Raw genomic sequence first — 20,760 nt, 5'->3', positions numbered from 1 at the left:
GGGATCCTGAATTTGACATACCACTCATGACAGCCTAACACAGCATACTAGCCGGTGGGGTACATACACCTGGTTGGGTTGGCATACTGTGCTACACTGTACAAGCACCCCTCAAAAGAAATACTCAAAAGAATTGGGCCTGTTTGCAAAAGTAAATTAACCCTGAGATAAGTCAGAAGGAAATTAATATTTCCGGAATGGCGACCCCAGTGGAAATTAATATTGCTAGGGAACACTACCTGCAAAAATTGTTTGTCAGGGGTGAATGGCCAGAACAAGACGAACAGGTATGGCTGCAGGGAATAAAACAACAAATCACTGAAATCGACCTTGATATCTGGCAGGACAAGGGTCCAATACATCAAGCGCTTAGTGAGCTGTACATGGCCCCAAAAATAAAAGAGGAGCAGTGTAAAATTGCCAAAATAGTGGCCTACCTGTACCTCCACATAGGAGTCATACAGAAAAAGCACGCAGACAATATAGATTTGACAAAGAGGCAAGGGGAAGCACTGCAAAAGATCCAGACTAATCTGGACTCTGCAGAGCAAAAGCTCCAGAAGAGCCAAGAATCTGAAACAGAGGCTGGGCAGTATATCACTAAACTCCAAGAAGATCTGGCTCTCTTACTGCAAAAGAATGCAGAGCAAGATACCCAGGTACAGACACTGCAAAAAGAGTGCCAGGAAAGGTTGGACTCTCTACAACAGAGTCAACAAAAGCTGGAGCAGCAATTACATTTTAACAGAGTATGTGCAGAACAGTTAGTTGTCTTACAAGACCGCATTTGCCATAGCATTTCGGTGCTGGACTGCCCATGTGGGCGGGACAAAGACTGATATGCAAATGGATATTTCACATCTTTGAAAGGTACAGTGAGCAAAAAGCATGTGCTGCAAACTCTCATCTCAGAACAGGTTATCATGCCATGTTCTTTCTGGAGAGGAGCACCTGCTACCTGTTTTCAAATATTTGCAAGGAACTTGGGGTTGGTCACCCTGAGTTACCTGGGGGCAACCAGCTGTGGAGTCCCTGCTCACTGTGCTCAGAGAGACAAAGCTTCACCTCACTGATGAGGCCCAACAAGGCTGAAACACGTGTATGGGGTTGCTTTTGGTACTCTTGTTCAGAGAGGAATTGCCATAGCATTTCGGTGCTGGACTGCCCATGTGGGCGGGACAAAGACTGATATGCAAATGGATATTTCCCATCTGTGAAAGGTACAGTGAGCAAAAAGCATGTGTTGCAAACTCTCATCTCAGAACAGGTTATCATGCCATGTTCTTTCTGGAGAGGAGCGCCTGCTACCTGTTTTCAAATACAAGACCGCATAGACAAATTAAAAGAGGAAAACAATAAATTAATTATTGAAGATATCCACTCCCAAGAGGAATTTGATGAGGAGCGCAAGAAGTCTAGTGCATTTAAAAAACAGAGGGACAACCTGGCTGCACAGAGGGGCACTCTAACTCAGGAGAGGGACGCCTTAGGCCAGGAAGTCAGCCATTTAAAAACTAAGTTAGAGGAAATAAAGCTGGCCCTTCAGGAGTTTGGTGAAATCAAAACTGATTATGAAAAGCTACTAGAGCACACCAGGCAGGTGGAGGAAGCTTTGGAAAAGAATACTCAAACCAATAAGGACCAAACTCAGGAGGTGAGTCTCCTGCAGCAAAAATTGGCCAAGTATTACCAGTCTAGGCAGGAAGCACAGAGAGAAAATGAGGCTCTCTGTGAAAAGAATGACAGGCTCCACAAACAGATAGCCATGCAAGAACAAATCATAGAGACCATTAGGCCTTAATAGAAGAGCAAAAGGGTCAGATTTTGGCATGTCATCGGGGAATAGGGACTGAAAGAGATGAGGTAAGAAGGGAAAGAGAAACCACTGAGCATAACCTCAGGACCCCTGTCATCAGGGACTTTAATCCCTTCAGTCCCATGGACTCTGCCACCCTCATGTCCACTGGCTCATATGACCCAAGGGCCACGCGGATGGTAGACTTCGGCACAATGGGAAATATGGGACTGACAGATCAGCGCCTCCCAGAAATGGATGGGCGGGCATCTATGTACATATTCCCAAATAGTGGGACTAGCCTCTCTGACCAGGAAGACTCCATTGAGGGGAGAATCAGAGAACTGGATCCTCAAAAATATCACCTACCAAGAGATCAGTCAGTCAATTTTGGTGGGGAATTCCATGAAACTAGGCCCACAAAGAGCATCTTAAAAACCTCTTCCCAGCTAGGGCAGTGGGGGTTGGGTGGGTACTCAGCCAATCCTGGGAGCAAGGGAGAGTCAGAAGACTCTTCTGAGTGCCACAAGAGACTAGGTCCCCACATTCTCCCAGCCATTTCCAAGCTCGCAGAATCAGGGAGAGCCTAGAGGATCAGACAGCCACCTCCTGTAGCAGTGCCTCTGAGTCAGAGGATGGGTGGACAAGGGTGCCCAAAACTAAAAATGCCAACAAAATTAAGAGGTCCCTACTGAAAGATCCCCTGAAACAAATCAAGGCCATTAGGAGCGTCATAACTCCCTATCATAAAAATGCCAAATATTCAGTGTGGGAGCACCTCGAGTTGTATGAGCGAATGATGGACACTTTCCACCTAAAGCATAGCCAAAATTGCATTCAATATGTCAAGTGGACATTTTCCCCTGAATACTCCAGCTTCTTTGCAGGGCTGGATGATCAGAACCACTCAAGATGGTCCACCTATAGGGCGGCCATCTTAAAGCATTTCTCTATACATAGAAACCCTCAAGAGGCCCGCAAGGCGGCCTACAATCTGCAATGTGGGGAAGACCAGGCCCCACAAGAATTTGTACAAGAGTTGAAATGTGCCTTTGCGCAGACCACCAGGAGGGTGCGCACAGACAGTAGGGAGTTCATAAATACCTTCTTTCATGCACTCCCTAAATACATAATGACCCAGCTGGTGAGGGACTTTCATGATAAGAAATCAGTAGACTGGGTCATTGAAGAGGCAACTCGCATTTATGAAGTGCAGAAACCGGTAGAAAATAAAAGTACCAATAAAAACCCCAAACCAACCAACACCCCTGCTGCTGCTAAGGTGTCGGAGGTGAAGGTTGCACCATTTTAGATCTGGAGATGGGGGGGCCTAAAAACATTCCTGCGCAAAATCCTCCCAACCAAAGACCCAGAAGGCCTTCGGGCCAATCCCAAACAGGGAGTCAGGGAGGTAACCCCACAAATGGGACCCCTAACTCCCCTGACTACATCAGCCCCCGTTACAAGGGCAGCAGACCCATCCAGGGCTATGAGTGGACTCCCCCAGCCCAGGCAGCTGCCGACCCAGGAAACTTCCCTCCTAACATTCCCCAGGAGGGCAATAATCCCCCAAATGACAGGTTGAGTTTCTTTCCCTGGTACCCGCCAAAATCAACCCTCAAACCAACCATTCTTTCTTTCCCCACTTTCCTGAGACCAGACAGCCCAATCTGGGAGAGGGGAGGCCAAGGGTGGAGGGGTACCAGAACTATCCCAACCAAGGGTATTATGGGAGAAGGGACAGTTACCCTTCCCGTGACCAACCTAGGGTGGACCAGAGGCCCCCATATCAGCCAGAGCGGGTGTCCCAACTGGAGCGCCAGGTCCAGAACTTGTCACAGGATCTGGGTCGCATGTTGAGGGCTCAGCAGAACCCTCAGATGAACATGGCGGCCCAGAACCCCTCAAATCAAGGGTCTGGTACTCCAGAGCAATGACGGGGAGAGAACCCCGATAACCCACCGATTCCCAGGGAGGAGGCACAGGGGGAAAGGGGCTGTAAAGCCTTAGAGGAAGCTTCCTTCCCCACCTGTGAGAAGCCCCTGGAAACCCAGGAACCGGAACCAAAATCTCCTGCCCCTGAAAGTCTGCAATCTAAGGAACAGAGGGTGGGTAGGAGAAATAAAGGAACCAAAAAGACCCATTTTGTGGAGGAGGTTAGAGTCTTCCAATTTGAAGGAGAGGGGTCCTTAGAGGATTCTGGGGAAAGGATCTTCTCCTTCAGGGATGGGGGAACTCCTCCCAAAGAAAAATGGGTCCCAAGAGATCCTAATCCAAACTGGGTAAATGTGGGGTCTGAGTTAAAACAGCCCATCATTGAACCCCAGAATGACCAGCCAGAAAATCACCTTCCCCAAACCAATTCTGGTGACTGCCTCCAAAAAGGGGCGGGGTAGCCCAGAATCAGAACCAGGGGAGCCCAAAACTCCCCCCATATCCAACTGTCCTATCTTTTTTGCAGATCCCCAAGCTCCCACACTGGATCATGCCCAAACCTATTCTGGGGACTGCCTCCAAAAAGGGGGGGCAGCCCAGAACCAGAGAAAGAAGAGTCCTTAGCTCCCCAAAGCCATTCTGAGGACTGTCTCCAAAAAGGGGGGGGGACAGCCCTGAATCAGAAAGGGAGGTGCCCGTAACTCCTCAAATCACTGAATGTGAAACTGTTTGTTCAGATTCCCAAACCACCCAACTCCATTCTGGGGACCACCTCCTAGAAGGGGGGGGCAACCCAGAACCAGCACAAGAGGAACCCCAAACCCCACCAGCCACTTCTGTTGACTGCCTCCTGAAAGGGTGGGGCAGCCCAGAAACAGAACAAGGGGAGTCTGAAAGTCCTCAAATAGCAGTGTGTCCAAATTATGTGCTAGATTCTTCCACTCCAACACCGTCTCTTGACCCAACTATCCCGGTGTCAGAGTTAGAAATGAGCAAATTGACCATCAAGCTTACCAAGAGCAACCATTACCTTTGCCCCTTGGAGGAGAAGGAAGATAGATTCTACGTCTCCATCCAAGTGTAAGGGCAATGTGCAATTCCAGCACTGGTGGACACTGGATCCCAAGCAACTTTGCTATCAAAGAAGATCTTTGAGCAGCTAAATTCAGGAAGGGGGCTGAGATACCAAATTCCTCTCACCCCTCTTCCTGGACAGCTGGGCAGCACAAAATGAAGCACCCGGTCCTAGTTGTGGTGCCAGAGGGAACCCCCTGTCTATTAGGGAATGGCATCCTCCGCAGGCTGTCTTCTCTCATAGATTGTGTAAACAAGGTCCTCTGGACCCAGGCTCACAGGCCAATTTAATGAAAACAAAGCGTCAACCATGTTAGTCTAAATGGCACATGCCACATGGTTGAACAAAAACCGGACCAAACCAGGTTCTACTTTCAAAACAATGACACACCCGACGTCACCGTCATAGCTGTGGGACAACCAACTGGCGATGAGAACTCCTCTCCATTTGTGCTAATCAGCCTCCCTTCCAGTCTCAAGTGGCATTCCACCCTGGAGGGAGATACATTGAAATTCTATACTAATGTACAATCAGAAAGTCCCAAGTCCATAGCCAAAATTGATATCAAACCAGCACAAAACTTAGCTGGCATTCTGAAAAAGGGTGAACAGCTCTTCCTCCCGATTCAGTTAAATGACGGGAAGGAGTCTGTCCTCGCCCGAGTTGACTTGAATAGCGAAGAAAGCTTCATCAGCGAAGCATTATTAAAAAAACTCCCAAAAGACCAGACCCTAGCCGCCGCAGAGTCAGTGCAGCAATGGTTATGGGACCTGGAAACGCCCCACTCCAAACATCCTCTGCTTAGCAGTTGTATGATCAAAATTTCTAGGGATGACAAAAGAATAGTACATCCTTGTTGGATTTTGCTAGGTGTTCCTTCCGCCTTTTATATGAGCAGTGACCTCCTCAACCAACTCGAGATTAATTTGGACCCTAGCTATTGCCAAGCCCGGCCCCAACTGGAGAGTAGATCTCAGGGTCCTGGCAAACCCAAAGAAAGCCTTCCGGTCAGCACCAGTGCTACGGTAGGAAATGGAATTTCAGAAATGGAGGAGAGGTGGCCATCCCAGGCCTCACCTACAGAATCCACCTGTTAAGACCATGATTAAACATAGGCGGGGAATATTGAAAATTGTAATTCAATGCATGCATCTGCCCCACTACATCCCTCGGGGAGTAGTAGTGGGGAAATGTCCATAACCATGCTATGTTCTGTCTTCTAGCACTGGAACTAAGGATCATCTAATCACCAAGGAGGACTACTCGGGGACCAGAAAAAGAACCAAGAGCTGACTGCTGTCATCCGTCACTGGAAACAAGTCCACAGAATGGCTAAAATTCGAAAATGCCCCTAAACACAGTTTCCTAATCAATGGCAATCTTCAAAGTGCTGTTTTTGGCGCCAAGTTCAGTTATTTTCCCCAGTGAATTATTGAAAGGAAAGTGTGCTGGAATCATGGATCCTCCAGGCAGCCAGAGGAATCCAAGCATCACAGCCTTTGAGAAATTGGCTGTAAAACCTAGCTTAAATGTATTTTCTTTGTCCTGAAAAATTGCAAAATCCACTATTTCAAGCATGTTGGTGAAGGGCTAATTCTTTTAAAAGGTTAAATCCTTCATACACTGGGCTTCTATTTTATATGTGAACTGAAAAGATTTTAATGTATAGGAATCCAGTCTGAAGCCAATCCACATGTGAACTCTGATCTGACAGGGCCTGGCCTGGGAAAACTGACATCTCCATTGACACTCCCTTGAGAACAGTAAGGCTAATGGCTGTTAATGGTTCACGCATAATCCCAGCAAGCCACCCAATGGGGCTGCATTAGACATTCGTCTGCGGGCTGACCAAAGAACAAAGGACATGTTGAGAATTGGCCTCTGCAAGGAGGAGCAGGATGTGGGGGAGGTTTCTCAGTGAACTTCAAAGGACTGGCCATTTGATCACTTTGGAAGTAAGAAAAAAACCTGGACTGGATTTTGAATGGAAATTACTTGTTTTTTCCTCAGAACTTTATGACATTTAACATGACAGCCAAAATAAGTAGACAAGTGAAAAATACAAACTTATAAATCTGAACTCATGCTAGACAGTTGAAGATGTGGTAGGAGTTCTTATTACATAAGGGACCAAAGATACACTAAAACACTGATTGTGGCAAAACTATTCATGTTGCAAGCTTAACATTGTATGTACACAATCCACTGATCAGCAACCAGAGATGTGGCAAAATATGATTAATCCAAAGTGTTATGGGTAAAACTGATACAAATCCATAGAATGACCAATACAGCTCTCACAAAGATGGAAATTGAATGTAAATGTAGACAATCAAATGTGAAAACGATGTGTCTAATTTTATGAGGGTACATAAGGGTAGCAATGTACATTTGTGCAAAAGTATGTTTTGGGTAAAAATCCAGGTGGGAGTTCCTAAATCCTGTCATAAGATGGCAGCTCTGTTTAGGCTGCCAACCAAAACAAAGCGCACGCCTGTAGCCACTCACAGACATGGGGGGTGTTTTGAAGTTCTGCCCATGCCATAAAATTTGTAATGGATAAATATAGGAAGGGCACTACACATAGAGACACTGCTTCCAGAACACACTGCTTCCAGAACCCATTCACATGTCCGCGCATCACCTTATTGCAGAACTTTTCAACTTGTAGCTGACTCCAGAATTCTTTGAAAGATCCAGATTTCTTTGCAGAATCCAGATTCTAGCTTTGCCAAATTATTGCTAGCCTGACCCTATTGCAAAAATCCCAAACTTGAAGGGACTTAATTTTAATTGAGCTTCACTGGCTACCATTAGGCTTGCCCGCTGAGAATGTGCATCCGGCTATCTACCGTGTTGTCATGGCCACTGGTCGAGGGCCGTTCACTTTACTTCCTGCAGGGTCCCAATGGACCCAGTCTTAGCACCTCTGGCACCAAGCTCATTTCAAAGTGTTCTCTGAAAACAGTATGCTTAAGGCACGTGCACCTAGGCTGGGCGGGGCCATACAAATACATGGTAGGCAGAGGCAGAAGACAGGAGGAGTGGCAAGGTGGGGCCACATGGTGGAGCCTCAAGGGAGTGGCTGGGCCCAGGCTATATAAGCCAGCCCCACCCGCATGCTGGCGCTTCACGTTAGTCTGCTGGAGCAGCGTAACGCTTACCGCCGTCTACAGAACCTTACCTGTTCAGCACGAGCATCTTGGTCTCCGGAACCCCTTCCAGCAGCTTACCTGAATCAGCCACGCCATCGTTGGAAGCTCTGCTACCCGCTTCCGACTCTGCAGCTTTGCACGCATTTTACCTGAGGTCAGTCACGCCATCGCTGGAAGCCCTGCTACCCACTTCCGACTCTGTAGCTTCACGCGCATCTTACCTGAGGTCAGCCATGCCATCGCTGGAAGCGCTGCTACCGCGCGCATCTTACCTGTAGCCAGCCACGTCATCGCTGGAAGTGCTGCTACTCGCTTCCAACTCTGCAGCGGTCGCACGCCTCTTACCTGTCTCCTCAAATACACCGCGGGTGGCGCCTTGCATTCTTACCTGTCCCGAACTCCTTCAACACAGAGTCACTCTCCGGCGCAGCATCCTCACGGATCTTCTCATCTGGCAGCCGGCAGGAGTTCGGAGAACCGCTATCTTCAAACACCGAATGGCAGCACCTGCAAAGAAGACAGAAAGCACAAGGTTAGCAATTGCATAAACTTTAAAACGCTAGGCCGCGCTACTCGCGAACTTGCGCATCATTCGGAAAGTTGACTTACCACCTGTAGGTTTTCCGGATTGGTCCCTCTTTCATCACCACGCTCACGTGGACCATCTTCAAACCTAAGGAGAGAAAGGACAATATAAGTTACGGACAATAATCATTGTTAGGAAACACCACAAAGGATACGGACAATAATCATTGTTGTAAATACCTACCTTCAAGGCGGAATTGGTCGCAGCCGGTCTGGTCCTCCACGCTAAGGACCAGTGACGCAACTAGGTCCATCCACAGCGCCCCTGCTGAGAGAAAGCAGGATGGAGAGCTCATCTTTACCTTAAAACAGGTGAGCTTGCATGGGCAAACTCTTGCTCACACCATTTTGGCACAAAAGGGTCGAGAGGGATCACGACACCACCACGCCATTCTCACTACCTCTCATCTTCCCTCAGGGGCAGTGTCAGCATCCCGAGCCTTCGATTTTGCAGCAGCTAGGGAAGGGAGGCAATCCAAGGGAGCCAAGGCCTGGGAGGGCTCCAACCATGCCCCAACGTCCCCGCAGAGACCAGGTGAGCGTAACAGAACACGAAGCCTCTCCGAATCTCTGCCTGGACGTTATGACTACCTCAGAGACTGACCAGTTGGCCCAATTGCTGGGGGAACTATTGGCTGAAGTGCATGCCTCCAGACAAGAGACAAATTCCTAAATGAGAGATTTAATTGTAGCCCGAGAACGAACCGACGAACTGGCAAGACAGGTGCTTCAAACCCATGCGGGGAATGTCCCTTTACCAGGAATCGTCCCAACCCCTGTGCCACCATCACCGCCAGTTCAAGTGGTACTCTTGGGGGCTGTACCGTTAGCCCCACCTGAACGTTGTACCTGCGACCCCAACAAATATGCCATATTTATGAATCAGTGTCGCCTTCACTTTTTGTGCCATCCTGGAGCCTTCCCTAACGATAGCGCCAGGGTTGCTTTCGTACTTTTATATTTAGGAGGCAGCGCAGCAGACTGGTCCATACCACTAGTGAACCAGGATGATCCAGTACTCCACAATTTTGGGGAATTTCAACGAGAATTGGAAAAGTTATTTGCGAGACACACCCAAGGACAGGCCCTTGATAACGAACTGTTGTCCCTAAGACAGGGAAATCATGATCTGCTGACGTACATAGCCACCTTTAATCGCCTCATTGCACAAACCAAGTGGCCAGAAGCCAAGAGAACCAAACTATTCTACCGGGGACTACGTGGGGAATTAAAGGACGTTCTGGCCCAAGTGGTCAACCCTCCTGAATGCTGTGCAGAACATATGAATCTGATGCTGCAACTGGATCATAGACTCATGAAACAACCGAACCCATGCAGATCGGGGGGATACGGGCCTCAATATCTAAGGCAGAGAGAGAAAAAAGGAGGCAACAACAACTTTGTTTATATTGCGGCAAGGCAGGACATTTTCTTCGGGATTGCCCAATAAAACTACCCAAGAAAACTGTAGGTGCAACGGATAACAGCAATGACGAACAAGACCAGACCCTGGAAAACTCCACTTGTCGAGCGAACTAAAGAAAGTAGTTCAGACCTCGCATCTAGTTATTCCGGTACTCATAGTCCACCATCAGCAACCAGCAAGGGTACACGCCTTGGTGGCGTATATTGACAGTGGAGCTGTGGGCAACTATATTGATCAGGATCTAGCCACACAAATAGGCCTACCTCTTCGGCAGAAACCACAAGCGGAAAACGTAGCGGCAGTGGATGGCTCCCAATTGTCATCTGGGTCAGTAACGCAACACACCGATAAAGTTATACTGATGTGTCAGGACTGTCATCGGGAAGACATCTCCTTTGATCTTATTGGGGCACCAAAGTTCCAAATGATCCTAGGAATGCCGTGGCTAGAAACCCATAATCCCAGAATAGACTGGAAAACACGAGTGCTGACATTTCCACAAGGACCTGCAGAACCATCAAATCAAGGCAAAAGCGCTTCTGGGTCTTGCTGGTGCCTTACCCCTGGAGTATTTGGACTACCAAGACGTATTCCAAAAAGGACAAGCAAATACCCTGCCTCCACATAGACCCTACTACTGCCAGATCGACCTACTACCTGGGGCGCAAATCCCGTGCAGTCGAATATACGCTTTAACAGAGCAAGAAAACCAACACCTAAGAATCTACCTTGACCAATACTTAGCTAATGGATTCATCCGCCCATCTAAGTCCCCTGCTTCCTCTGTGCTCTTCTTCGTACCCAAGAAGGAAGGTGACCTTAGAACGTGCATCGATTTTAGGGCATTGAATCAAATCACCGTTAAGAACAGATTGCCACTCATCTCTGAATTACTCGATCAGGTAAAGAGTGCCCGAATCTACACGAAACTGGACCTCCGAGGGGCCTATCACCTTGTACCTGTTAAAAGTGGCGACGAGTAGAAAACAGCATTCCGGACCAAATACAGACTTTTCCAGTATTAGGTGATGCCCTTTGGGTTGTCCAATGCACCAGTGGCATTCCTGTTCTTTATGAACGATGTACTCCACAAACTATTGGATGTCTGCGTTTTCGTTTACATTGACGATATCCTGATCTATTCACAGTCTAAGGAAGATCATGTTGGCCATGTAAGAGCAGTGTTGGAAAAGCACCAACTGTTTTCCAAATTAGAAAAATGTTCCTTCCACGTTACGGAGGTCGCATTTTTGGGCTTCATGCTTACTCCACAAGGAGTCCATATGGACACACATAAAGTTGATGCTATTCTTCAATGGCCATCCCCGACATCAACCAAAGGGGTGCAGAGTGTACTTGGATTTGCTAATTTGCTAATTTTTACTGGCGATTTATCCCACGATTTTCACATATCCTCCATCCAATCACCTCTCTCCTAAAAAAGAATAAGAAATTATTTTGGTTTGCCGAGGCGGAAAATGCTTTTCAGGAATTAAAACAGGCCTGCACTTCAGCACCAATACTTCGACATCATCGGCCAGACCTACCATATGTGGTAGAAACGGACGCCTCCAGTATTGCCATGGGAGCCGTATTATCGCAAAGGGACCCAGAGACAGGGCAGCTCCATCCCATAGCATTCTGGTCCCGTAAGTTTTCTGCACCTCTGTGCCAGATTGAAATCACTTACAGTGAGTGGCAAGTGCCGGAGAGTGAACCGGAGGGTGCTCTGAACCCTAAACTAAGGACTAGGCAGCTGCCTGAAACAAACTCTTCAGCTTTGGGTCATCTACAGGGCTTTAAGTGGGTCTCCAGAAAAGGCTCACAAGCCGGGGCCCTGCCGGTGACCACCCCCGACTAGCCACAGCCAGCCGGCACCTCAGGCCGCCCTTGTTGCGGCTGCAGAGTTACACAAGCTGCCTGCAGGTGTCAGCACTTCAGATTAGAAAAAAAGAAAAGGCATCACCTTTTCTTTTTTCTAAACCGAAGTACTGACACCTGCAAGCAGCAGGTGTAACCATGCAGTGCGGGCTGCTTGAGGTTTGTGTACTCGAAACAGGAGGAGGGGTGGACTGTCAGTATCCAGAGAGCAACCCCTTTGCTTCTTTGAAACTGTTCTCTGCATTCCTACACAGGGAGGGTTGTATTTCGTATTGTTTCTAGAACTGTATGTTTGCTAATAATAAAGTAGATATTTGTATACAACCTTGTCTGGACAGCCCCTTTTGTCACTGGGTAATAATTATTTTACCAAGAAACTCGTACTGAGGGAAGCCTGAAGGGTTTCAGGATGGACTAGGAGGCAGAGATTCTATGACAAGACAGGAGGCTGATATTATGCATTACAATCTTTACTCTGAAACCACAGCAGCAAAGAAAAAACTTTTACAAACAAAAAAGTTTCAACAACAGAACTAGATAAAGTTCAATGTCAATGCATGGGGAACTCCCCAAACCATCATGGAGGATAGGTCATACCCTGCAGGGGACCAATGAGCAGGGACCCTCCTTTATATATGTCCATTACTCTAACGCCAACCCCTCTTTCTTTGCTGCTGACACCACAGAGCTAAGTCACCCCTTTCAGTTGTGTCTTACATTGTTTGTCAGTAGTAGGCTTTATTAGTTTGAATATGACATATATTATTTATATGGTAAATATGTGTTAATTACCTTTTATTATAAAGGAATTTGTGTATTTGATACAATGTATCTGGATAGCCGCGTGCGGCCGTTGGTTTCATTTTGGTGTCTTTCAAAAAGAAAATATGTATTATGCTCATACTTCCTGTTTCAGCTGAAGTGGTGGTGCAATGGTTGAATTTCGGACTACAGTCCATGAGGTTGTGAGTTCGAGGGAGCTCTCTAATTTATTTCTTCTTTAAAAATTTCTCGCGCTTGTAAACTCAGGTGTTTCTAGTGCATTAATCAACTCGCTCCCGGCGTGCGCGAGAGCAGTGTTGTTTACACTGTTCCCTCTTCATTTCGCCTGTTTGAATTCGTGCCCCTTGACAGATTTATGGTTACCTGGGGGATTCCAGGTGCTGCAGGCTTTGGGTTTGGCCTGCCCCTGTGGCTTATGTTTGTAACAAAAGCCTCTGTTTCAGTACTGAGCCAAGTTAGCTCAAATATAGAGCTGCAGGTCTCCCATGCAGGAAGACCCGGGTTCGCTGTGTTTATTTGTATATTTTAAGATTAGATATTTTAATTGTTATATTTTAAATAATTGTATTTTACAATGGAGGTATTTGATTGTCACCTTTTTTGCTCAGTTGAGCAGGGATTTCCTAATGGGCATTTGGTTGGTTCATGACTTCTTCAGAAAGATTATAGCACAAACATTTTAATAGTAAAAATGTGGTTTTGTTAAATGTTTGTAATTTCGTATCCCTGGTGACACAACACATTTCCTTACCTTTAGTGCTGGAAAGAAAGAATGTTTACTGATAGACTGTGGGTTTGTTAGGTCAAAGTCTGACCATCCAGCGCAAGAGCCCGATGCACTGCCAGTCTGCAGTTTTATTTTATTTTCTTTGTTTATTTATTCATTTACTTATTTCTTAAGTTATGTGCTTTGCCTTCACTGTAGGTGCCATAAGTTCGGTTTCAGGTTCAGCCTGATTCTATTGCGAGGTTACCCCCTCGTGTACTGCTGATTATCACACCCTGCTCGGGCGCTCAGTTGGAGGTGCACTTGCTCAGTGTATCCTACCTTCAACTTGACAGTTTTCTTTTGTTTGGGTTATCTTCCCTGGAAAGGTGCAGTCACCTGCTCGGTGGCAAGGTTGCCTGGGGTTTCTGCGAGGGGTCCCCTTGTACACGGCTGTGTCCACACCCTGCTAGGGTGAGCAGTTGAGGTACACTTGCTCAGTGTTTCCTCCCTTAAAGTGGGCAACTTGGGTAATTACCTTAACTGGCATGCACCGGTTTCAGGCTCTGCCTGAGTTCTAATGCGAGGTTACCCCCTCGTGTACTGCTGATTATCACACCCTGCTCGGGCGAGCAGTTGGAGGTGCACTTGCTCAGTGTATTCCTTCCTTAAGGTCGGCAGCTTTGTTTAGGTGCTGCATATGGCTGACGCCATTGTTTGGTCTTGTAGGTGTGCTCGGTTTCAGGCTTCGCCTTGTTCCTACTGCGAGGTGCTCCCTCGTGTACTATTGGTTGCCTCACCCTGCTGGGGTGAGCAGTTGAGGTGCACTTGCTCAGTGTACGCTTTGATAAACAATATGTTTAAGTGTTGACTGGAACACATTTGCGTTTTTTCAGAATTGTCAGTGGCCCAGAAAGCTCAGTGAGTATCAGCTTATATAAGGGCCGGGGATTCGGTCCCCTGTGAGGGCGTAACCCCTCTTCTTTGGATATTTTATATATATTTCATATATTATATATTCTTTATTTATTAAGTGCTTTAAAGAAAAGAGTGTGGAAGTGGTTGTAAACAGACCCATATGGGTTTGTACCTTCCTCTCTAACCATCTATCTGGTGTTATCATTCATCTTTTAGTTAAAAATTCTGTCACCCTTTACCTTAGTTAGTTTCAGGACAACTCAGTCCTTTCCTTAGGTTTTGATTCCCGACCTCAATTGCTCCACCCAATACCAGTGCTGATTAAGCTACAGTATTTTCTCTCAACATGAGGAAGAATAAAGATGATGCGTTATGCCTCTATTGAGGTCTGTAGGGCTTAAGGCTCTCTTTAGTGGGGACGTTTGTTCTCCCCTACTTTTGTCCCATTGGACATTCCTTATTCTTTTGGTTTCTGGTGGAGACAGGGTCAGCTCGAGGGTAACCGTTCAGTTTTTTACATGACAAGTGGAGCAACCATGTTTTACTTGGATGGAGTGTTTGGAAACACTTGATGGTATCAGTTAGACGAGTTGCCAAATAATAACTTGCTGGCGCCTGCCTCATGTTTTTCCTCCCAAAGCTTGGCCTATGGTTCAGCTAACCGTCTAACAGTGTGTTGCAACTTCTCCTCTGCTCGAGGAGTACACACAGGCTTCTGTACCCTCATGAGCGTTGCTTAACCTCTTTAGAGTGCTGTTTTCATATCCGTGCTGACCGTTCTGATACAGGTTCCTAATTTTGGAAAGGTCTACATCAGTCTTTTATCCAGCTGAGATCGATAAGTGAACACCTCACACCACACAACGCTCGTAGTAGTGTTAAGCACCACTCATATACCTGAGGGTTCGTAGTACTGTATAAGTACTGTTTTGCTATGGACAATGTGCTTAGTTTTTCCTTCCCCTGATTCCCTTAGTGGCCAGTCAGCCTCACATGAATACAGTGACTCAGACCTCAGGGTTTGAGGGGACAGTGGTCCCAGATTTCTTCTCAACCTTGCATTTACAGGGCATTGATAATTATCCAGAGTTCTTTCCCCCTCATTCCCCTTCCTGCCATCCTTGGGGGAGATTGCATCATAATATTACGCCTCTGGGAGTATCCAATGGTTTCAGTTTTCCTGCCATCCTTGGGGGAGATTGCATCATAATATTACACCTCTGGGAGTATCCAATGGTTTCAGTTTTTTTCCTTTTTACAGGAGTTCTGGCGGGTGACCAGTGCAGACTCGCACTGAGCATTTCCCTCCCGTCTGTTACTTTCCTTTGTGCTAATCTCTGGTATTTCAATAAGTTAACTGGAGTCTGTCCAGTCAGGGGATTGGTTAGAGGCGCTAGTGGGTATTTATTTCTCTTAACGGTGTAAAGCGGGGCTTTAATGTGGTCCTCAGGGTAGTTTTCTTTCTGGATTGCAAGGTTTTTCCTTTGGATAAGTGGGGGAGGTTTCTCCTCTTTTGGGAAGGCTCAATATCCCTTGGTGGGATAGAGGGGTCTGGGAGTGATACTATCCCCCATCCACGTTATGACCCTCTATCACGATGCGTTCCAGAGTCTATACATTAACTTTCAGACGGTGTCTGCCGCTACGATTACCAGAGTGCTGGGAAATATATTTGGTTGATGACTTGATTATCATAGTCACCTGCATGGCAGGTGGACCTTTGGGGTTTTCACAAGAGTTTGTTTGCAGTAAGGTGCCAGCTCAGGGTGCTGTGAGCTTCAAAGATCTGCAAATTGGCTGAAATATAGGTTGGACCTCTTCTGGTGTACACCTTCAGTTTAACCATTTAGTGATCAGTTCTTTGCAGTTTAGAGTCTTGCTAAGATTTTGGAAATTTGGTGTCCTCCTTCGGTTACTTTTGATCCGCTAGGGGATTTATCACCAGGGAGGAGGGATCAAGGTTCAAGCACCGGGCATACCTACAAAGGAGTTTAGATATCACTATAATGGTAGTGATTGGATGTCGGATACATTTTTTCTTCTTGCCAAGTTTGGCCTCTTAAGGATCAGGTTTATAATATCTGCCTTTTGTCATGGTAGCAGAGTCCTTCTTCAAGAGTTCGGGAGGTCTGAGGGTCTCCGTGTTGGCGGTTTGACGGGTTTAGCTTCTCAGGTGGGGCCCTCTCTTCCATTCTGCTTCTGCCTCCAGAAGACTTCCCTCCTTAGTATACACATATGTCTGAAGACAATTGTAGATTAATTCTATTGCTTTTCAGCTCCGCTCAGGATGGATTGTCCTATTACAAAATTTATAAAAATGATTTTTTACTCCCATTTTACCCTTTTGAAGATTTGTCTTTCCCTCTTGGTTACCCGGTGTAGTTCTGTGACATGCCCTGTTTCTAATGCGATATCTTCCTTTAATGCATGGGATGGAACCTATAAGACTTTCACCCCTATGGGGTACTTTTCTTTATCTCCAGGAGAGCTAGGTGTTTGTTTTCATTGGTTTGCTTTCTAGGTCCCCAAAAATGGTACGAATTTAAGTGTTTTGAATATTTGATTGAACAACATAGGTGTTTATTTCAGATGGTTTTGTCCTAACCTATTAGTATAGGAAAACTTTGTTCAATGTTTTCCCCTCTTTTAACCAGTTGGTTTTGGTGGCCTGTAAGGAACGCTGGATTTGGCACATTCCTGTTTTTCTTGCAGTGGATTTGACTTTGCCTTATAAGACAGCTTTTCGGGCAACCTAGTCTTGGGCAATTCTCTGATTGGTCAACAGATTGATTTAATGAAAGCATTTAAAAAATGTTACCTTTCCTTTAATTTTATTATATTATCTATTATATTGGATCATTTTGTACTTACTAATGAGATGCAAGGGCTTTGAACTTGCATAATATGAGCCTCCTGTCTTGTCATAGAATGACTAATCCCCCACACTAACGTGAGATGGGGGTTTAGATTCTATTAAAGACAAGGAGGCGATTATTATCCCTCCCACCCACCCTGGATATGATATGATATGATATGACAATTGTGATACGCATGTACACAGGTGGTTCAAGTGAGAACATTCTTTGGTTTGTTGTTCTTCCCAACCACCCACCCTTCTTGCTTGTTGTTCTTACAGGTACGAGTTGAGGTTCTGCTCAGGAGTGTGGATCGCAGTTACAAGTTCTGGAGTGCGTGATTTCGGGTGAGAAGTCCTATCCAGAAGAACTTCTTCATTGCTTCAGGCTGCGGAAAGGTTGAGATCTCCGGTTTCGCTGGATCCTTTTTCTCTGCGCTACGCAGTTCAACCGTTCCATTGGGCGTCTGGTGCAAGTCAGCTGCAGAAAGAGGGGTTGGCGTTAGAGTAATGGACATATATAAAGGAGGGTCCCTGCTCATTGGTCCCCTGCAGGGTATGACCTATCCTCCATGATGGTTTGGGGAGTTCCCCATGCATTGACATTGAACTTTATCTAGTTCTGTTGTTGAAACTTTTTTGTTTGTAAAAGTTTTTTCTTTGCTGCTGTGGTTTCAGAGTAAAGATTGTAATGCATAATAATCGCCTCCTTGTCTTTAATAGAATCTAAACCCCCATCTCACGTTAGTGTGGGGGATTAGTCATTGTGAGTGCCCAGACATTCTTAGAGAATTTGTGATTGCAAAGCTGGTCGCTCTTGAAAACCATCTGTGAGGCATTCTATTCTGGTTATGTTTGGACAGGGCGTTCAAAACCAACTGAAGAAAAGAGGTTGCATCCCACTGACTGAGCAGCAGAAGCAAGGAAACGAAACCGAAACCGTGCAACGACAGGGGCGGTCAGACTTGTTTCTTCTATCAGCTGTGACTCATTTGTTGGTGTTTTCAATAACAGAGCCTAGCAGGGCCTGTTGCTAGGCGACAGGGAAAGAAACGCGAGAAGTGTATCCCAAGGGTTTGGCTGCATGGAAGAATGCGATCCTCGAGCAGGAAAAGGCAGACAGCGCCCATCAGTGCAACGCAGAGCTCACGTACTTTTTACGGTGGCATTCGAGTGAGAGTAAAGGCAGCCGTGCTCTGCTTCACAGTGAGAATACAGAACCTATCACGAGGCGGGAAGTGCAAAGGGAGCGCCTGGGGCTACGAACGAGGAGACAAAGGTCGCCGCCAGATGTCGATCAGGCGAGCGGCGAAACCGAGCCCATAGACACTACTCTTACAGGTATGCATTGGTTTTTTCTTATTACTCTTGATTTTGAAGGCACTAGTTCTAGGGTGACCAGATTTAGAAAATAAAAAAATGGGACAGGCAAAAAACATAAAAGTATGACTAGAACCCTAAGCCCATTCACCCCCTCCACCCCGCCCTCCCTTATCCCCCGCATGGGATCAAACGTCAAACGTGAACTTCTCATATACATATTAAACTGCAGGGTTGCAAAATATGTCACTACCGCTTTGAGGAGTGTTTGCTTTCATTGTTGTTACATGGTTTGCGATGCGTGTTTATTAACAAGTCTCCATTGCGCAATCATTAAATGCATATGATTATTACCAAAAAGGTTGGGGGTCTGAGGCTACCTTGGGGTGTCTGACAGAGGTGATAATGGGAAGGTGGGGATTAAGGACACTTGCCTACCTTCAACAATGTGTGACCAAAAACGAGCTGGGGGATTCAAACTTGCTACAATCAGAAAAGCCTTCAAATAATGTCTTTCTCTCAGGAACCTCAGGACATTTTAAAAGCATTTTTTTTGTTTCATTAGCCTCTGTAGCCATACAAAAGCGACAAATACGACAGCTCCTTGGAATATTAGTACTTGCTCCCACAACCTCATAGTTTGGTTGGAGGTTCAATCGAAACCTTAAAAGCATATATATTCTTTAATCAAGCTGTTTATTATTTCAAATAGCTTAAATTGTTGCGTTTCTGCACCCTCCCTTAAAAAAAAATAAACGGCACATGGTTTTTAAATTAAAAAAAAAACCACAGAGCCTAATTCCGGGATGTCCCGGCGAAACCGGTCACCCTAGTTCTCCCATTGCCATGCCTGGGAACATTTGGTTTTGCCTCCCCAATGGCTTGATAAGGGATCAGTGGTGGACTGGGAACCGAAAGAGGCCCTGGAAATAATTTCCCAAGTGCCCCATATTACATATTTTCAGCTATGAGAACAATTGGAAATAAAATAGGATACCACACAAGATAGCCCCAGGGTGCAGAGACCTACCGGGAAATGTCCAGAGTTCCAAATAGGAAAGTCCACCCATGCCAGTCATACACTAACGAAGGCGACTGGGATTTCGGTTTAGTTTAGGCGTTTTTCTCGCCCATTATAAAATTCAATAAACACCCATGAACTGTGATCACTTGTGTCGGCCTTTACTGTTGCCACCCGAGTTCCTTACATTAGGAACAAAGTCCTGGCATGGTTGCCCCAAAGAATAGGGCATAACTATATTCAAGTACTTGAAGTTTTTGAGTAGGGTACAAGTGGACACCCTGTGTACCAAGAGTCATACAGAGTGTATTATCATAGGATGTGGTCAAACGAATCTTCTGTTGTTTCTTAGTATATGTAAAAATCTGGATAATATGTAATCTCCCACCAACATGAGGATTATATTTTGAACATTTTGTATCCCAGTGTTCTATTTATGATGTTGTAATTGTTGTCTGTATGTTTTTATGTTGCACACTGAGTCCAATGGGTGTGTTGCGCATTATAATAAATAATAATAATAATACTCCCTTAGGGTGTGCCTGGTTTGCAGTGCTTGGTGCTCCCCAGAACCGACACACTCAAGCCGAACATCTATTACCGTACCTTGAGCGCCAGGGTTGGGCCACTTGCCTAGCTACTTGTGACGTGCATTGAAGAGTCACACATGTCGACTTCGGCTTCTCATCTCACGGGGTGAGAGTGGCTACATAACTGACCAGTGGCAGTGGCAGCAGGCGTGGCATGCACAGGCAGGCATTCATCATCTGATCTATGTATCCTTCCCCCAAGAAAAGAGGCCCCATGTGCCCAATGCCCAACAGGGAAACTCCTGGGTCCCGGTGGGCCAGTCCAGGCCTGTAAGGGATTAAAATTCTGTTCATAGCTTTCAACATTTGAAATAGAAATGATGATGATCATTCAAAATGACATATGCGCGTAGGGAAGTCCAAGCTGGAAAACTATCCTTCTCTTATAATAGAAGAGGTCTATCTATTGGGCTTATTTCGAATTTTCCTGTAAAACGCTGGTAATTCCATCATGCATGTATTACCGTTACCGGCGGGCGATTGCCGGAATCACCGGCGTATCAGGACTCCACAGGTAGGTGCACATCACCCTGCCAGGAAACTGTAATACCGGCACGCCAGTATTACTGGCAACTACAGCAATTTGCCAGTATTACTGCCAGAAATGTGCCGGCAACACTGATACCGTCACAAGAACTGCCGGAATTACCAACAATGCTATTACCGGCACCAGAAATAGCATCACAGACGGAACGGGAAACTCGCCAGTGTCCATT

The 20,760-nt window shown here is 46.2% G+C and overlaps 1 protein-coding gene across 3 annotated transcripts in view; it reads left to right on the top strand.

Moving 5' to 3' along the window:
* Positions 1–20,760, top strand: part of LOC138583065 (sterile alpha motif domain-containing protein 9-like) — a 275,663-nt gene that overhangs the window by 73,235 nt on the left and 181,668 nt on the right. The window contains exon 1 of one of the 3 annotated variants that reach the window (XM_069654982.1): positions 18,322–18,454. The exons of 1 other annotated variant lie outside the window; for it this stretch is intronic. The gene's annotated coding sequence lies outside the window, so the exon portion shown is untranslated. Of the gene's footprint in view, positions 1–18,321; positions 18,455–20,760 lie in introns of those variants that run through there. One more of the 3 variants, XM_069654980.1, reaches the window with a different exon arrangement.

The sequence above is a fragment of the Ambystoma mexicanum genome, chromosome 3q, assembly GCF_040938575.1.
Source record: "Ambystoma mexicanum isolate Mex_15411 chromosome 3q, UKY_AmexF1_1, whole genome shotgun sequence".
NCBI classification, from domain to species: domain Eukaryota; kingdom Metazoa; phylum Chordata; class Amphibia; order Caudata; family Ambystomatidae; genus Ambystoma; species Ambystoma mexicanum.
This window is presented reverse-complemented; position numbering and strand designations above follow the sequence as displayed.